The sequence below is a fragment of the Schistocerca serialis genome, chromosome 4 (assembly GCF_023864345.2).
Source record: "Schistocerca serialis cubense isolate TAMUIC-IGC-003099 chromosome 4, iqSchSeri2.2, whole genome shotgun sequence".
Lineage (NCBI taxonomy): Eukaryota > Metazoa > Arthropoda > Insecta > Orthoptera > Acrididae > Schistocerca > Schistocerca serialis.
This window is the reverse complement of record NC_064641.1, coordinates 562,905,469-562,924,872: the sequence shown is the minus strand read 5'-3', so window position 1 is coordinate 562,924,872 and position 19,404 is coordinate 562,905,469. Positions and strand designations below refer to the sequence as shown.

The 19,404-nt window shown below is 42.2% G+C and overlaps 1 protein-coding gene across 2 annotated transcripts in view; it reads left to right on the top strand.

Annotated features, from left to right (window-relative positions):
• LOC126475304 (uncharacterized) overlaps positions 1-19,404 on the top strand; it is a 598,246-nt gene that overhangs the window by 359,499 nt on the left and 219,343 nt on the right. The gene's annotated exons all lie outside the window — the stretch shown is intronic.

Here is a 19,404-nt window from a genome sequence, read left to right as displayed (position 1 = left end):
CACCAACGTTTCACCAGGCAACGCCGGTCAACTGCTGTTTGGGTATCAGAAATCGGTTGGAAACTTTCCTCACGTCAGCACGTTGTAGGTGTCGCCACCGGCGCCAACCTTGTGTGAATGCTCTGAAAAGCTAATTATTTTCATAGCACAGCATCTTCTTCCTGTCAAATTTCGCGTATGTAGCTCGTCATCTTCGTGGTGTAGCAATTTTAATGGTCAGTAGTGTATAAAACTATCAAAAACAAATAGATTAGAATGCATATGTGCAAAACCTAAGAAGTTATGTAAAACCAAATATATATTAATATACCCATATACGAGCAAGAGAAAAAGTTACAGTGATGGTAGCATGATACATGCGAGAAGAAGTATGTAATAAAGGCGCAGTAAATTGGTTAAAATTGAATATGCGTCTACAGCACATGCATTCATTAATCAATCCAACTCTAAAAGCTCTCTGGATGGACACTATGAGAGAGAAAGACTGTAAACCGACAAAACATAGCAAAATATGTTTTCAGTGTTTTCGGTAAGAGAACATAGATCAAATATCAGTTTCGTTAGTATGTAGGAAAATTCTGGTTTACGAGAGCAGCTTTGTCGCATTACATACTTATCTTGTTGTTTATTCGAAATTTACAACAAAAACAAAGTTACAAGCGTCGTATTACTGGATCAAATATTCAACTGACACCAGAGAACGGTCTGAAAATTCCTTCCTGTGACTCTTTTATTCACGAAAGTACTGTAACAATAACTATTTAAAACAACTGTTGCGGGTGCACTTGACGGAAATAAATAACAAAAAGTAATGGTAAACAGTAGTCTGCTAACGTTTCTTAACATTCAGTATGGCGGCGCCGGCTTCAGAGCAATGCAGGATTGACAGCGTAAGTCTGTATCGCCATCTCCCCTCATACCTCGATGGACTGGCGCTTGGTATCTTTTTGCAGTTATTTCTTTTCCATGATTTATAATCATCCGCGCGTGAATGTTAATCATGAACATTCGTGGCACCAATTTGCGGGCTCCTCATGACATTACTATCCACTTGTAATGGAACCGGCTCTAAAGAGATTTAAATTATCGAATGTTAACTTGAACGGATTTGAATATCTAACTTACAATGATGATGATGTAACGTTTAATCACTTAAAAGCTGAAAACTTTTTTTTGACACCAAAGTTACTATAAAAGCCTTATCCGCAGGTAGTAAATGAAACCTTAAAAACGTAAATTATAGAAATCCCATGAACGATTATGTAAAGGTAAGTCAAACAAATTGTAATACTGCCCAAAGGTAGTTATAAAAGTAAATAATCTCGCTTACGACCTAGGATTGCTGCAATACGCCGATTTCCAGAACGCGAACACAAATTCCTGTCGTCATAAAGAAGTCAGATTTAAAATTCTCACTATCTTTGTACTGTGTGCCAGCGTAAAACAAGCTACTGTATCTGACTGGCTGGAGCCAGAAACATAATGACGGACGCTAGCTCGCGCACGTCTTACAAATACAACATTTAAATACGTAAAATTATTAACAAGATCACTGAATACATGCATGCTCAAGCACATCCTCCAAGAGAGAGGTAATGTTAAACATAACAACAAACTAAAGCAAAAGTTGGCAAAGAATGGTGATTAGGAAATGACGTAGCAAACAATGAAAACTAGATTTTTTTTTTTAATCTAGGCCCTAGAAAACTACATTTATTCAAAGAAATACATATTGGATGAAGTCATTAAAATTACATTAGAAATTATTTTGGCTGCTTTCTGAATCTTAACGGATGGAGAACTTTATGGCGATTGAAAATCCTGAAATTGTTCATCGGTGCGCGATAGATCACGTCGTGCGTTATTTTCATCGATCAGATGGTGGCCCCGGCGAAACTGGAGCAGGATCGTCAATGTTACAATCCTCTTGAAGTTTGCATAACTCCTCGATCTGGATGATCTTCAAGAAAGCTGCCGAAGTTATTTGAACATTGTCCACCGTATTTTTTGTCCACTATATTTGCAATGTAAGCGTTCGGCAGTATTTGACATATATTTTATTGTGACATTGTAATGTAATAAATTAAAAAATTTTATTTGTTTTGTGACTATTAGTGTAATGTAATAAAATAAAATATGAGCCGTGACTTACAAAAAAAGAAACACACAATGCAATGGCTCAACATAAAAGAGAAATAACTAATGTAGGAATATTATTAACAGTGTAATATGTTGTTTAATTTAGCTCGACGTGTATAAACACTCGGTAAACTAGCCCATTTCTCAGGGTAGTTACGTAACCGTCTATAATTAATTGTCCTTTTCTTATTTATCCAACATTAGGCTCGTGAGAAGTCGTGTGCTTATTGCACCAGAGAATATTTGCCAAGCCTGTTCGATGTACACTACTCTAGTACGTAACTTAATGTTGTGGTTTCGTCTCGATCCCCCAATATAAGATAAGAAGAGTAGCATCTACAAATGAAATCCTATAATGGAACTGGAATCCTGTGACCAGACATTTTCTGCCTGGGATGTTATCTAGTTATATAAAGATAATCTGTAAATAAAATTGTTAAATTATTAGTAGCTGCCTCCGGTCTCGTGGGATCTGAAACGAAGTTAATTGTCCTAACCGACGGCACGTATCGTAGATGAGCTAAAAGAAAAATGTTAAAGATTTTTCTAAGATGGCGCCTAACATTGAAAATTCTTTTTTAAGGCCCATATCTACTTAAGACAGTCTAGGTATCAGACGATTAATTGACCACATACACAAATTCTTTTGACAAAATAACCATTATACACTCCTGGAAATTGAAATAAGAACACCGTGAATTCATTGTCCCAGGAAGGGGAAACTTTATTGACACATTCCTGGGGTCAGATACATCACATGATCACACTGACAGAACCACAGGCACATAGACACAGGCAACAGAGCATGCACAATGTCGGCACTAGTACAGTGTATATCCACCTTTCGCAGCAATGCAGGCTGCTATTCTCCCATGGAGACGATCGTAGAGATGCTGGATGTAGTCCTGTGGAACGGCTTGCCATGCCATTTCCACCTGGCGCCTCAGTTGGACCAGCGTTCGTGCTGGACGTGCAGACCGCGTGAGACGACGCTTCATCCAGTCCCAAACATGCTCAATGGGGAACAGATCCGGAGATCTTGCTGGCCAGGGTAGTTGACTTACACCTTCTAGAGCACTTTGGGTGGCACGGGATACATGCGGACGTGCATTGTCCTGTTGGAACAGCACGTTCCCTTGCCGGTCTAGGAATGGTAGAACGATGGGTTCGATGACGGTTTGGATGTACCGTGCACTATTCAGTGTCCCCTCGACGATCACCAGTGGTGTACGGCCAGTGTAGGAGATCGCTCCCCACACCATGATGCCGGGTGTTGGCCCTGTGTGCCTCGGTCGTATGCAGTCCTGATTGTGGCGCTCACCTGCACGGCGCCAAACACGCATACGACCATCATTGGCACCAAGGCAGAAGCGACTCTCATCGCTGAAGACGACACGTCTCCATTCGTCCCTCCATTCACGCCTGTCGCGACACCACTGGAGGCGGGCTGCACGATGTTGGGGCGTGAGCGGAAGACGGCCTAACGGTGTGTGGGACCGTAGCCCAGCTTCATGGAGACGGTTGCGAATGGTCCTCGCCGATACCCCAGGAGCAACAGTGTCCCTAATTTGCTGGGAAGTGGCGGTGCGGTCCCCTACGGCACTGCGTAGGATCCTACGGTCTTGGCGTGCATCCGTGCGTCGCTGCGGTCCGGTCCCAGGTCGACGGGCACGTGCACCTTCCGCCGACCACTGGCGACAACATCGATGTACTGTGGAGACCTCACGCCCCACGTGTCGAGCAATTCGGCGGTACGTCCACCCGGCCTCCCGCATGCCCACTATACGCCCTCGCTCAAAGTCCGTCAACTGCACATACGGTTCACGTCCACGCTGTCGCGGCATGCTACCAGTGTTAAAGACTGCGATGGAGCTCCGTATGCCACGGCAAACTGGCTGACACTGACGGCGGCGGTGCACAAATGCTGCGCAGCTAGCGCCATTCGACGGCCAACACCGCGGTTCCTGGTGTGTCCGCTGTGCCGTGCGTGTGATCATTGCTTGTACAGCCCTCTCGCAGTGTCCGGAGCAAGTATGGTGGGTCTGACACACCGGTGTCAATGTGTTCTTTTTTCCATTTCCAGGAGTGTATTTATCGGTTTTTAAGTACAACTTACATTATCAGCTGGTGCAGCAAGATGAGCTTTACACAAGAACGTCCTCTTAGGTCCGAATCCAAGCAAATGAGATAAGCGAATGACAAAGGAAAGATAGTTCATGCATAGAAGCGCAAGAGTCCATGGAATAATATGTCCACTGTAGTTCTATCTCTTCTTCTTTGGCCTACTTGTCGATTATTTATAAAATCTATCGTAATATTTAGTTTACATTTTTTTTTAAACCCAAGTCCACCCAGGAGAAACAGTACAACATGACGCCGAACCGTTACTGCCTCCGCGTCCAAGCAAAATTTCTCAATCACTCACTGTTCGACTCTTGACTATCTATGTTTCAATCGCGCTCTTCCTTTCGTATAACAGTTGCATTTACTATAGTTAATACAAGAAAATATTACACGAAAAAGAAATATTACTCACCCAAAATTAAATACGTTAATAACAAATACTAAGCGTAACCTAATAAAAGTAGTGCAGAGTTTAGGCCATCTCGGCCGCCTCTGTAGTAGTGTAATCAGGTTCGATTCCCGTTACAGACAGCGGTTTTCCTTCGTAGGAGTACTAGAACAGAGTGCACTGAGCCTCGTGATACCAGTTGAGGAGATACTTGTCCGAGTAGTAACGGCTCCAGGTCACGAAAACTGACAACGGTCGGGTCCAGGGAGCTGCGTACTGGCCCCACGCTCCCCGCCCCCCGTCGCCACCATCATACCGAACACAATGAGGCTACCGGTAGATGGTGACACGGCAGTCGGTCGGTACCTTTGTGTCCGTCAAGACCTGTGGATGGAGTTCACATTTACAGTTACCAGAACAAAACACAGTAACCAGGAAAAATTTGTCTGCTGCAGGGATGTAAAAAGAGAAAAAATAATAATATCACTAAGAATCAGCAATGTTTTCACACACTGAATTCGTTAATTAATATGTTTTCTTTTACTGTACTTCAATTTTTTACCATCCGTCGATATTTTTGTATCACTGATGAAACTGGTCAGTAAAGACAGGATTTCAATTTTTTATCACTTTGGAAATCAGGATATGCCCTGACTGATTCACTAACTCATCATCGTCCACCACAAACCACTAAGGACAGAAAATTAAAACTTCGAGAGGTTGTTGACCTTATACTATAGGCATCGTCTAAGAAGGGATTTTTCGATATTGCACCCCTAAAGGTGTGAAATAGGAGATGAAAGGCTTTTCGAAAAGATGTTGCTGTTAAGGCAATTTTGAAGCTATAACTACGAAAATTGATATTTGGTTTCTCGATCAGAAAAAAATACACATTTCGGCATTTTTGTAAATTCAGCCCCCAAAGAGGGTGAAATAGTGGGCGAAAAATCTTTTGAAATAAATCGTTATTAAAGAACTACTAAACATTGTTGAAGATACATCTATGAAAATTTGTATTTGGCTTCTCGGTTAAAAATAAAAAAGTTACGTGTTTTAGTGTTTTGGGAATTCAACCCCTAAGGGGATGAAATAAGGGTTGCAATTTTTTATGAAAATATTTAGTTATAATAAAACATTTTAAAGCTAAATCTATGAAAACTGGTTGGAAGTAAAGAAATATGTAGGATTGTAGGATGAAAGTTTCTGTGGAAATATCACTGGCGAAACTCAAATGCCAGGATGAACAAAAACCTCCGACTCTAGAACAGCTTTCTGATCAGAAATACATTCGGAAAAGACCATGCTTCAATGGCCTTAATAGGAGTGGAAAGTTTAGAAGGTGTTACAAATTGTGAACTACAACAAAGGAAGGTTTTTAACAGGCAATAAGACAAATTGGCTTTGTCAGAGTCGCATAGAAAAAGAAACGGATCCTTGATAAATTATACAGTAGGACTAAACATGTTTTTGTAAAATTACCATTGTTGTAATTGCTACGTAAACGCGGACGCTTTCTAGTATTTCAAGATAGCTCTTTCCATTTAAGATTTTTGCAACTTCCCATCACACCACGCATCCGGACTCTTATCTTCGGCTCCGTGTTTAGCTCTAAAACGACTCACTGGCTAACGGAAGTCCGTTTCCCAAAGAACTTGACAGCCTGGTCAACATGGTGCCCATACAGATCGAAGATGTAGTGCATCAGTGGATAAAATCCAAAAGTATTTTACAACATGTTTTGTAGTGTACTGTGAGGGTTGAGAAAGATTCGCCGTGTTTCAGTAGTGGAGCTGGAAAATTTCCTACGAAGCCAATGACAAGTTCCTCATAGATGTAAGCTGTGGGAAAGCCTTATTTACAAACAAAAGCTGAACGAATGAAAAAGCAATGTCAGGAGAGCAGTGCTGGAAGAGTTGAGTGAAGTCGAAAGTAAAATTTGTCGACCGATCTGATGGCAATTACTTAGTGTTAAATTAAGTCAGTAAATTGAGCAAAATCATCTATTTAGACCCTCCGTAATCATACTGGTAACGGAATGGAAGATGACTGACACAAGCTCGCGATACCGAATTTCGCTTTCCCAAATTGTTTCATTGAGGACTGTAGTACGTTCCGTCTTTCGATTATCGTCCTAAAGCTGCAACGATAAACAATGAGATACGTATTCCCGAGATATAAAATTTATTTAAGTTGCTTAACTAAGGGTACGCATCTAGATCTGATGGGGTACCTGAATGTTCGCAAAAAAGATTATGAGAAAGAACTTTTCACCTTTTGACAGCGATTTAACTTCGCTAGCGGAAACAAAGAAAGTTGTCAAGCGAATGAAAAAATTAATGTATAATAAAAGCACTGTTCAATCCCGTTTTCAAGAAGAGTCGCCATGTGTTAGTTATAGGCCTGTATGGCTGACGTCGATCTGTTGCAGAATTGTGGAACACATTCACCATTCCATTCATTTAATTGTTCTCATTGGCATTAGTAGGCCCCAAATTTCATCATAGCCTTTATTTGAATGAACAGTCCCGTATCGGGACAGGAGTGTAGCGGGCAGTGACAGGAAACCTTCAACATCGCTCATGGCAAGGCACTAGTGGAGGTGGTCTGCCGTTGCCTTCCGCCGAACTGTTACAAAGTGTTAATAGTGTATCCGTGCCGTGTAGATGACTGAGATGAGTGTTTGTACATTGTGGTGTTGGGTTTGTGTTGTTATCGATGAAAGGAGGGGAGAGGGTGACACCCCGTGCCGGCACGTAGCCTACACCTCGCGAATAACTCCAAGGGGCCGCCGAACTTTACGTCCCCATCCGACTGACGGATCAGCTTAAAAAATGTCACAAGCCCTCATTTCAGGAGACTCTGCGGAGAGAATTGTAAATTAATCCAGCACACTGGCGCAAAGATTGGTTATCGAGAACGTTAACCACAACCTCTGCCCCCCTTGCCGGCCAAGCACTGGCAGTGAAAATTTCGTCCACCACCAGGATTCGGACTGGCTTACCTCCGAGTGGAGAGCCACGGCAGAAGCCTGTATTAGCGGCCTAGTCTACGGAGGTAACTTTTGCTTAGTCAATATTAAAACGTCGTCCCCTTCTAGGCCTATGCGATTATGAATCCCAGTTGCTGTAACTTCTGGTTTCTTCTTATTTTCTCTTCAGTTGGAAAGTGAACAACGTGAAACCACCAGGATACGCGAATGGAGCTCCCCTGAATGTCAGATTCCTTTAATCGTTCTTCGCACAAGTAAGTCGTCACCTTTTTGACGAATATTAGTCTAACATCAGCGGAGAACGTGAATGAATTTTCCATTGGCTTGCATATTGTCGTTTCTAATTACCAAAGTCTTCTAGGAAAAACTGTCTGTATTCAGAGTGCAGCCAAAAACGGTCACCAGAGGCAGAAAGTTTCATCGGCCAAGTCCCTAAAATCGAAATTTTCCTAAAATAAATTTTCAAGTTCTAAGGTTACAGTAACTCGCAATAGATTTATTTCCAACTAATTCACCGTCGCCTTTGGTAGAGTCTTTATCTCTAAAAAGAGCATAATTACGTTTGACTGTATGCATTTTTAAATTCCCTCATGAATGTAGTAGCGCCAGTGAAGCCGTTTGGCTTGCGTATCCATTTTCAAACTCTGTATTTCTGCCGTCGTCTATGTCAATAAAAAGCAAATATTTGAGTGTGGGCGTCCAAAATGTGTAGTCACCCTTTGATAGAGAAAATCAGTGGAAAACGAAACTCATTTATCATTTCAGCGTCATTTTGACGTCTTTTAGGTGCTCAGAAAGATCGCCAATAATACTTAACATCGCTGTCGATTTAATAAACGAACTTCAGTTCATTGGCAGGATATTGGGGAAAAGCAGTCAGTATGCAAAGGAGACTGCTTACAAATCAGCTGTGCGACCCATCGTAAAATATTGCTCAAATGGGATTCGTACCTTATAGGACTTACAGGAGATGCTTAACATATACAAACAAACTTGGGACGAATTGACACAAGTTTGTGTGATTCACGGGAGAACGTCATGAAAATATTCAAAAACCTGAAATGGCAAACTTTCATGATAGATACCAGTTAGCCTACTAAAACCTACATCTAAAATTTCAAGAGCCAGTATTTAGTGAAGGAACTAGAGCTATTCGCAGCCCCTTATGTATCGTTCCAGTATGAATCGTGAATTCAAAACTGTACTAGTTACAACACAGACTTTTAAGTAATCTTAATTCTTGCACTCCATTAGCGACTGGAACGTGAAAGATTCTAGTTTGATCCGGCCCGTCACGAATTCCTCTCTTGTGCTACTTCTCATTACTTTCGTCTTTCTTCGGTTTAGGTTTACAGACTTTGTATATAAATGTGATGGCTACGAACATTGTTTAGATGTTTTATCGTTGCACCTTCAGTTTATGTGGATTACCTAGATCAGGGGTCAATGACATGGGGGTTACCCTGTCAAAACCTAAATATCTCTTGGGCCACACATGATTGCACCTTAATATTTTGCAGTTGTTGTATACGCAATAAAAGCATCTTCTGCTGTAAATTTTGATGTCATACATGGAATTGAGTCTTCTCAACAAATTACTGGAAAAGTTAGGTAATTAGGGGGAATGTTGAGCAACACCGGCACATATCTGTAAGAAATTAAACATCGATCACGAAACACTTTAAAACTATTTATGTAAGGCTGTAAAGTGGTATTTTTTAAACACTTTTCAATCTCTGGGTAGAGCAGACTGCTCGGATAATGGCCCATATTGGAGAGGCAGAGAGTTTTCTGCCAAAAACAAAGGGATTCTCAGCTGGGTATGTTACTTTAGGAGGAATTTTCAATTCTGCATTTCTCTTATAACCAAGAGAAACACCCGGAAAACATTGGTCAGTATCGGGGGTTGAGGGCTATCTTTCATTTAATACTGGGATGATATGTCCTAGACATAAGAAATGAAATATTAGTGTATGCATGTATATAGTTGGATGATGGACGCTTACGTCTATACACAGCAAAGTCTGACTTGATCGACGTATGCGATGTGGGCAAATTTTGTCGTCCACAATGAACAATTTCCAAAACAGTTAAAATTCTTTTTGGTTAATCTATTTCTCGCAGGTGTGATAATTATAGGTTACTGCCACATCATATGTCAAAGGATCGAAATCACATCTGCCAGAAACAGCTTAAGCAGAAAAATTTTTCACTATTTTTGACTTTACTCATTATGGTGAACAAAATTTGGCCACGTACAACATTGCTGCATGAAACGGGTGGTTAACACAGGAGGACCGAGTCTTTACCGCTGCTTAGCAAAGATTATGAAACAAAAGTCCGTCAACGTAATGTTTTTTATCTGCCAGTCAATGTGGGTGAACTGTTCAGGGTTAATGATGGTGTAATCAGCTACTTAAGCAGTGGTTGGCTAGATATGGTTCAAATGGCTCTGAGCACTATGGGACTCAACTTCTGAGGTCATTAGTCCCCTAGAACTTAGAACTAGTTAAACCTAACTAACCTAAGGACATCACACACATCCATGCCCGAGGCAGGATTCGAACCTGCGACCGTAGCGGTCTCGCAGTTCCAGACTGCAGCGCCTAGAACCGTACGGCCACTTCGGCCGGCTGGCTAGATATGCTGCGTCGTAAGTATACTAATGAATCCAACGAAAACGAGATACTTGGTTGTGTAAACCACTGCTATTTGCTGCTGAAAAAATTTGTACTATAACGATTTAGTTTCGTTTATACTGCAGACGTAACCACAATTACAGAAGCATTTATGATTGGAACAAAAAAAATTGAGCAAAACATTAATTCTAACGTACTTAATAAGCCTTGGAGCAATTAGATTATCAGAAGTGGAAGCCTGCTAAAAGTTTGTAATACTGAGGAATTAATAATAAAACCAGAAAGAGATAGAGGGAGAGAAAAATCATTTATTCTAATGTGGTTAAAGGAGCACTCAACTATCTGGCACTACGAGGTAGTACATGGTGTGATAAAATGCAGCAACAAAAAGTGAAATCCGCTACTTCAATAGCTACCCCGTTTCTAGAAAAGAGGCACACCAAAATGGGAACAGCAGAGGCAAATATCGCGGCAGGGAAAGGGTTATTCATGTTCGCTTCAGACCAGTGCACCACTAACAAAAAACCTGAGGTGACGGAAGCCATGGGATTTCTCCTAATTTCCCAACCTCCTTTTGCCAGCCATAGTGCAGTAACTCGACGTGGCATGGAATGAATAAGTCGTTGAATGTCCCCTGCAGAAATATTGAGCCTCCTGCCTCTATAAACATCAACAACTGCGAAATTGTTGTCAGTGCAGGCTTTTGTGCGCCAACTGATCTCTCGATTGCGACCCATAAATGTTCAAAAATGGTTCAAATGGCTCTGAGCACTATGGGACTTAACATCTATGGTCATCAGTCCCCTAGAACTTAGAACTACTTAAACCTAACTAACCTAAGGACATCACACAACACCCAGTCATCACGAGGCAGAGAAAATCCCTGACCCCGCCGGGAATCGAACCCGGGAACCCGGGCGCGGGAAGCGAGAACGCTACCGCACGACCACGAGCTGCGGACCATAAATGTTCGATGGGATTCATATCAGGTGATCTGGGTGGCCAAATCATTCGCTAGAATTGATAGGAATGTTCTTCAAAGTAATCGTGAACAAGTGTTTGGCATTATGGCCAACGACCTAGCTGCAGTGGTAACACCGGTTCCCATTATATCACCCAAGTTAAGCGCTGTCGGGCTGGGCTAGCACTTGGATGGGTGACCATCTGGTCTGCTGAGCGCTGTTGGCAGCGGGTGCACTCAGCCCTTGTGAGGCAAACTGAGGAGCTAGTTAATTGAGAAGTAGCGGCTCCAGTCTCGAAAATTGACATACGGCTGGGAGAGCGGTGTGCTGACCACATGCCCCTCCATATCTGCATCCAGTGACGCCAGTGGACTGAGGATGACACGGCGGTCGGACGGTTCCGTTGGGCCTTCATGGCCTGTTCGGGAGGAGTTTAGTTTTAGTTTGGCATTATGCAGTCCATGAATGGCAGCAAATGGTCTCCAAAAAGCCGAACATAACGACTTCCATTCAATGAGCGGTTATACCCGAGGACCCAGTCCAGTCCACTCCATGTAAGCCCAGCCCACACCACTATGGAGCCGCCACCAGCTTGCACAGTGCCTTGTTGAGTCCATGTCTTCGTGGGGTCCGCACCACACTCGAACCCAATATCAGCTCTTACCAGCTGAAATCAGGACTCAGGCCACGGTCTTCCAGGTCGTGTAGGGTCCAACCGATATGGTCACGAGCCCAAGATAGGCGCTGCAAGCGATGCCGTGCTATTAGCTGTGGCACTCGCGTCGGTCGTATGCTGCCAAAGACCATTAACGCCTTACTTGTCTGTTGTTAGCACAGACAGCTCTACGCAAACGCCGCTGCTCTCAGTCGTTAAGTGAAGGCCGTCGGCCTCTGCGTTGTCCGTGGTGAAAGATAATACCTGAAAATTGATAATCTCGGCACAGTCTTGACATTGTGGATCTTGGAATACTAAATTTCCTAAGGATTTCTGAAATGCAATGTCCCAAGCGTCTAGCTCCAACTACCATTCCGTGTTCAAAGTCTTTTGATGCCCTTAGTGCGGCTATAATCACCTCGGAAACCTTTTCACATGTATCACCTGACTACAAATGAAATGTAACTCCACACAATGCACTGCCATGACTCCTGTCAACTCGGTGTAGTATAGCCAGAATAATCTTCTGAGGTGATATGTGACATGTGATATGTGACTGAATTCCAATCAAGAACAACTGCCAATATGAGAAATAAAGAAGTAGATATCCTTGGTGACGCGAAGCAGATTAAATCACTTAATAAAAGCGAGGCTTCCTGTCCAGATTATACACCAGTCAGATTCCTCTCAGAGTATGCTGATACAATAGCTCCATATTTAGCAGTGCAGTTGCATATAACCACTCGCTCACAGAAAGATCCGTACCTAAAGACTGGAAAATTGCTCAGGTCACACTTATACCCATAAAGGGAAGTAGGAGTAATCCGTTGAATTACAGACACGTATCGCTAACGTCGATTTGCAGTAGGGTTTTGGAACATGTACTGTATTCGAACATTATGAAGTACCTCGAAGAAAACGATTTATTGACACGTATTCAGCACGGATTCAGAAAATATCGTTCTTGCGAAACACAACTAGCTCTTTATACTCATGAAGTAATGAGTGCTATCGACAGGGATTGTCAAATTGATTCCATATTTTTAGATTTCCTCACAAGCGTCTTCTATCCAAACTGCGTGCCTATGGAATATCTCCTCAGTTGTGCGACTGAATTCGTGATTTCCTGTCAGAAATGTCATAGTTCGTAGTAATAGACGGAAAGTCATCGAGTAAAATAGAAATAATATCCGGCGTTCCCCAAGTGTTATAGGCCCTCTATTGTTCCTGATGTATATTAACGACAAGGGAGACAATCTCAATAGCCGTATTAAATTGTTTGCAGATGATGCTGTCATTTACAGTCTTGTAAAGTCATCAGATGACCAAAACGAATTGCAAAATGATTTAGGTAAGATATCTATATGGTGCGAAAAGTGGCAATTGATTCTGAATACAGAAAAGTGTGAAGTTATTCACATGAGTACTAAAAGAAATCCGCTAAATTTCGATTACGCGATAAATCATACAAATCTGAAGGCTGTAAATTCAACTAAATTCTTCAGGAATACAATTACAAATACCCTAAATTATAACGATCACATAGATAATGTTGTGGGTAGAGCCAACTAAAGACTACGATTCACTAGCAGAACACTTAGGCCTAGAAGGTGCAACAGGTCTACTAAAGAGACTGCTTACACCACGCTTTTCCTCTCTATTCTGGAGTATTGCTGCGCGGAGTGGGATCCGCATCAGATGGAACTGACATGATGACATCGAAAAATTACAAAGAAGGGCGGCCGTTTTGTATTACCGTGAAGTAGGGGAGATAGTGCCACAGACATGATACCTGAATTGGAGTGGTAATCATTAAAACAAAGGCGTTTTTCGTTGCGACGGTATCTTCTCACAAAATTTCATCACCAGTTTTCTCCCCCGATAGCGAAAACATTCTGTTGGCACCCACCTACATAGGGAGAAATGATAATCACGATAAAATAAGAGAAATCAGGGCTCGCACGGAAAAATTTAACTGCTCGTTTATCCCGCGCGCCGTTTGAGAGTGGAACGGGAGAGGCAGCTTTAAGGTTGTTCATTGAACCCTCTTCCAGGCACTTTTTTGTGAATAGCAAAGTAGCCACGTAGATGTAGATCAGTTATTCGAAAAGTTCAGGATACGCCTGATTCTCTGTGCACCTCTATAGGATCGGACTGATAGGAATTTTCCATATAAACGACATACTGGAATGTCCTAAATACGTTAGACACCAAAATAAGCTGCAGCGGAACCTTGCAAAAACGACTCAGAAAATTTTCGAAATTAACAGTTGCATCGCGAGCCGCTTGCAAGAAGCGAACACAAATCTGACGTATCAAATACTGTCATTTGTGAATTTATAAATGTATAAAATAGCTATGTAATTACCTCAATAATCAATTACAGTGGTTGTATTTTCTCCAGCAGATAGTGTCGATGTATTGTATGAAATATATTTTCGTGTACGAAGAACTAATACAATCTTAGGTAGTTTTGTTCCATTCGTCGTGACGAAAACAAAGATGGTTCTGCAAGCCGCAAATGGGTCACGGATTTCCAAACCACTGATTTATGGCTTTATTCTTCAAGGTACTAGTAGTAAGATAGTGTTATTCCCCTGAATGCCACGAAGTTTCGAAGGTCGCAAGGTGGAGCACAATTTTGTTGCGGGATAACGTCTGCATCATTTAAAATTGCCACTCGAATAGCAGAACAAATCGTTTCCAGCCAATCGGGATACAACTATGTGTCCTTTCCGATACAAAATTTTTGCCGTATTTGCCACCGGTTTCTAAAATCAACATTACAGTATTTCTAAGACCAGCTGGCCGCCATCTTCATGTTGAATGCTGTTGTTTAATCTTGTTTACAACACATTACTGCTTGACATGCAGTTTTTCTATAAACACAGCTCCTTGTCAGGTAGGGAACAGAAATTTCTAATCCATCAATCTAGACATTCAGACCGTGAAGAATACTGACGTATCTCTTTCCTTAACTGGTTGGAATTCGCAATGTCTTGCATTGTGTTAATGGGAACCTGTTAAATTCCTTTGGAACTGAGTACACAACTCCACTTGGAACCTGAAACGAGAAGCCAAGGTTTAAATTAAAATTACTATTGGGCCCAGCATTGTGATTGTGTTCATCATAGCTCAGCTGAAGTTGATAATTTACACAGGAGAAACTGTTAAGGAGTAAATTTACTGGAAAGTGAAAGCAGGAATCCCATCGTCTCTAAAAAGACATCTGCAAAGTCCTTCCCCATAAAACACAGTACTGACGCTGCGCCGGCCGAAGTAGCCGTGCGGTTAAAGGCGCTGCAGTCTGGAACCGCAAGACCGCCACGGTCGCAGGTTCGAATCCTGCCGCGGGCATGGATGTTTGTGATGTCTTTAGGTTAGTTAGGTTTAACTAGTTCTAAGTTCTAGGGGACTAATGACCTCAGCAGTTGTGTCCCATAGTGCTCAGAGCCATTTGAACCATTTTTGAACTGACTCTGCAAATATTCTGTGTTTCATTTTGCACTGCATAAATGGTTACCTAATATGATCGTTCACTCAATTTATCCACTGATCTGTTCCGTCCTATACATGTCACACTGTCTTCTGCTATTGTTCCATATTTCCATATTTTGATTAGCATTTGTTTCAGTCCATCACTATCGAATCTATTGTTGTTGTGCTCTTCAGTCCGAAGATTGGTTTCATGCATCTCTCCGCGGAAGTCTACTCTGTGTAGGTCGTTTTATCTCTGCATAACTACTGCTCTCTACTTCTAGCGCTACGGTCGCAGGTTCGAATCCTGCCTCGATCATGGATGTGTGTGATGTCCTTAGGTTAGTTAGGTTCAAGTAGTTCTACGTTCTAGGAGACTGATGACCTCAGAAGTTAAGTCCCATAGTGCTCAGAGCCATTTGAACCATTCTACTTCTAGTTGAACTTATTTATTGGACTCAGGCTTTGGTCTCCCTCATTAATTTGTACAATTTGTAGTCTCCCTTCCCCCTCCACACACACACACACACATACACACACACACACACACACACACACACACACACACACACACACAATTCGCCCCATAACCAAAATGAAGGTTCCTTGATTCCCCAGGATACGTCATATCAAACGAGCACATCTTTTACGCAGGTTGTGCCATAAATTTCTGTTTTACTTCTTTGTTAGTTATCCGATCTATCCCTGTAATTTTCAGCAACCTTCTGCAGCAACAAATTTCAAAATATTCTATTCTCTTCTTGTCTGATCAGTTTATGTCCATGTTTCACTTCCGCGCAAGGCTACACCCTTCACAAGTACTTTCAGAAGAAACTTGCTAACACTTAAATTTAATCGTATGTTCGATATTAACAAATTTCTCTTTTCCAGAAATTCTTTCCTTGGTATTTCCAGCGTGCTTTGTATATCGTCTCTACTGCAACCACCGTCATATTTGGCTGACCAAATACCGAAACCTGTCTACTACTTTCATTGTCTCATTTTCTAATCTAGTGCCCTTAGCATCATCTGATTTAATTTGACCACATTTCATTATTCTAGTTTCACTTTTGTTGGTGTTTATCTTACACTACTGGACATTAAAATTGCTACACCACGAAGATGACGTGCTACAGATGCGAAATTTAACCGACAGGAAGAAGATGCTGTGACATGAAAATGATTAGTTTCCCAGAGCATTCACACAAGGTTGGCCCCGGTGGCGACACCTACAACGTGTTGACATGAGGAAAGTTTCCAACAGATTTCTCAAACAAAAGCAGCAGTTGATCGGCGTTGCCTGGTGAAACGTTGTTGTGATGCCTCATGTAAGGAGGAGAAATGCGTACCATCACATTTCCGACTTTGATAAAGGTCGGATTGTAACCTATCGCGATCACGGTTTATCGTATCGCGACATTGCTGCTCGCGTTGGTCGAGATCCAATGACTGTTAGCAGAATATGGAATCGGTGGGTTCAGGAGGGTAATACGGAATGCCATGTTGGATCCCAACGGCGTCGTATCACTAGCAGTCGAGATGACAGGCATCTTATCCGCATGGCTGTAACGGATCGTGCAGCCACGTCTCGATCCCTGAGTCAACAGATGGGGATGTTTGCAAGACAACAACCAATTGCACGAACAGTTCGACGACGTTTGCAGCAGCATGGACTATCAGCTCGGAGACCATGGCTGCGGCTACCCTTGACGCTGCATCAGAGACAGGAGCGTCTGCCATGGTGTACTCAACGACGAACCTGGGTGCACGAATGGCAAAACGTCATTTTTTCAGATGAATCTAGGTTCTGTTTACAACATCATGATAGTCGCATCCGTGATTGGCGACATCGCGGTGAACGCACATTGGAAGCATGTATTCGTCATCGCCATACTGGCGTATCACCCGACGTGATGGTATGGGGTGCCATTGGTTACACGTCTCGGTCACCTCTTGTTCGCATTGACGGCACTTTGAACGGTTGACGTTACATTTCAGATGTGTTACGACCCGTGGCTCTACCCTTCATTCGATTCCTGCGAAACCCTACATTTCAGCAGGATAATGCACGACCGCATGTTGCAGGTCCTGTACGAGCCTTTCTGGATACAGAAAATGTTCGACTGCTGCCCTGGCCAACACATTCTCCAGATCTCTCACCAACTGAAAACGTCTGGTCAATGGTTGCCGAGCAACTGGCTCGTCACAATACGCCAGTCACTTCTCTTGATGAACTGTGGTATCGTGTTGAAGCTGCATGGGCAGCTGTACCTGTTCTCGGCATCCAAGCTCTGTTCGACTCAATGCCCAGGCGTATCAAGAATGTTATTACGGCCAGAGGTGGTTGTTCTGGGTACTGATTTCTCAGGATCTATGCACCCAAATTGCGTGAAAATGTAATCACATGTCAGTTCCAGTATAATATATTTGTCCAATGAATACCCGTTTATCATCTGCATTTCTTCTTGGTGTAGCAATTTTAATGGCCAGTAGTGTACAACCTCTTTCCAATACACTACCCATTCCGTTCAACTGTTCTTCCTAGTATTGCTGCCACTGAAGGAATTACATTGTCACCACCCATCTTCATTTTTTTTCTTCTCCCTAAACTTTAATTCTTTTACCAAACTTCTCCTTGGTTTGCTTTACTGCACTGGGGACAGACTACAACCCTGCTCACTCCCTTCTTAGCTACTGCTTCTCTTCCGTATCCGCCGACTTTCGTAGCTGCTATCTGATTTCTGTACATTTTGCTAAAAACCTTTCGTTTCTTGTACTTTAACCGTGATACCTTCAGAATCTCGAAGAGCGTATTCCAGTCAACAGTTCCTGATGTCTGTTAGTTCGTTGATTTGGGCGACGGGACCAAACAGCGAAGTCATCGGTTGCATCGGATTAGGGAAGAATGGGGAAGGAAGTTGGCCGTGCCCTTCAAAGGGACCCATCCGGCATTTGCCTGAGGCGATTTAGAGAAGTCACGGAAAATCTAAATCAGGGCGGAAGGATGAGGATTTGAACCTTCGTCCTCCCGAATGCGTGTCCAGTGTGCTAACCACTGCACCACCCCGCTCGGTGATATAAATAAGTGCTATAAACGTAAGTTTTCCTTTGTTCAGTCTTTTTTCAACGATAAATCGTAAGATCAGTACTGCTTCACGTGTTCACACATTTCTCCGGAACGCAAACCTTCTTCGATGTCGGCCTCTACTAATTTTTTCCATTCTTCTATATATAACTCATGTGAGTACAGTTCATCCATGACATTTGTAGCTTGTAATATTCGTACTTCTCAGCACTCACTTTTCTTCGTCAAGTCGGAGTGTATTTATCCTATCACATATCATGCACTTTGGTTGCACTTCTTCCGTCAATGCTGACTCCCCCAAGGATCTCAATAATTTTGAGGGAATTTAATCTAGAAGTATTGTTTCGGGTTATGTCTTTCAGTTCTTTGTCATTGTTTCGCAATATGATACCATCGATTTCATTTTTATTTACTTCCTCTTACCTTTCTGTAATAGTGTCAAGTTCATTTCCCTTCTACTGCCGTTTTGGATAGTCCTTCACCTTTCCTTTCAGCTTTCTCTTCATTACTTGGTGGTGGCTTGTCGCCTGAACTCTTGATTTTCACACAACTACTCCTTTTTTCTCCAAAGGTGTCTTCTGTGTTCTTGCGTCATTACTGTTCTTCTATACACATTGTCCAGTTTGGTTTCCCATGGGTATGCATTTCTAAAATCTTCTTTCGAGTCTATTCAGTATAGAATTTCGTTATCTTGTATTTTTATATCTTTCAAATTAATGTAATTTATTGCAGACATTTGGACGTGGAAGCCTTTTTCCGTGTTGACACACAGTAAATTTCTCTTGAATTCTCTTCAGTTGGCCTGAATTCAAACATTCAGCTAAGTATAAACAACCAGTTTTGTTCCTGTGATGCTGTATCTTTTCCTCAGGGGAAATAGATCACTTCTAGTTATTTTATTATTCTGCATTCTGTTTCGGCTCTTCTGCACCTACATTTTTTCTTC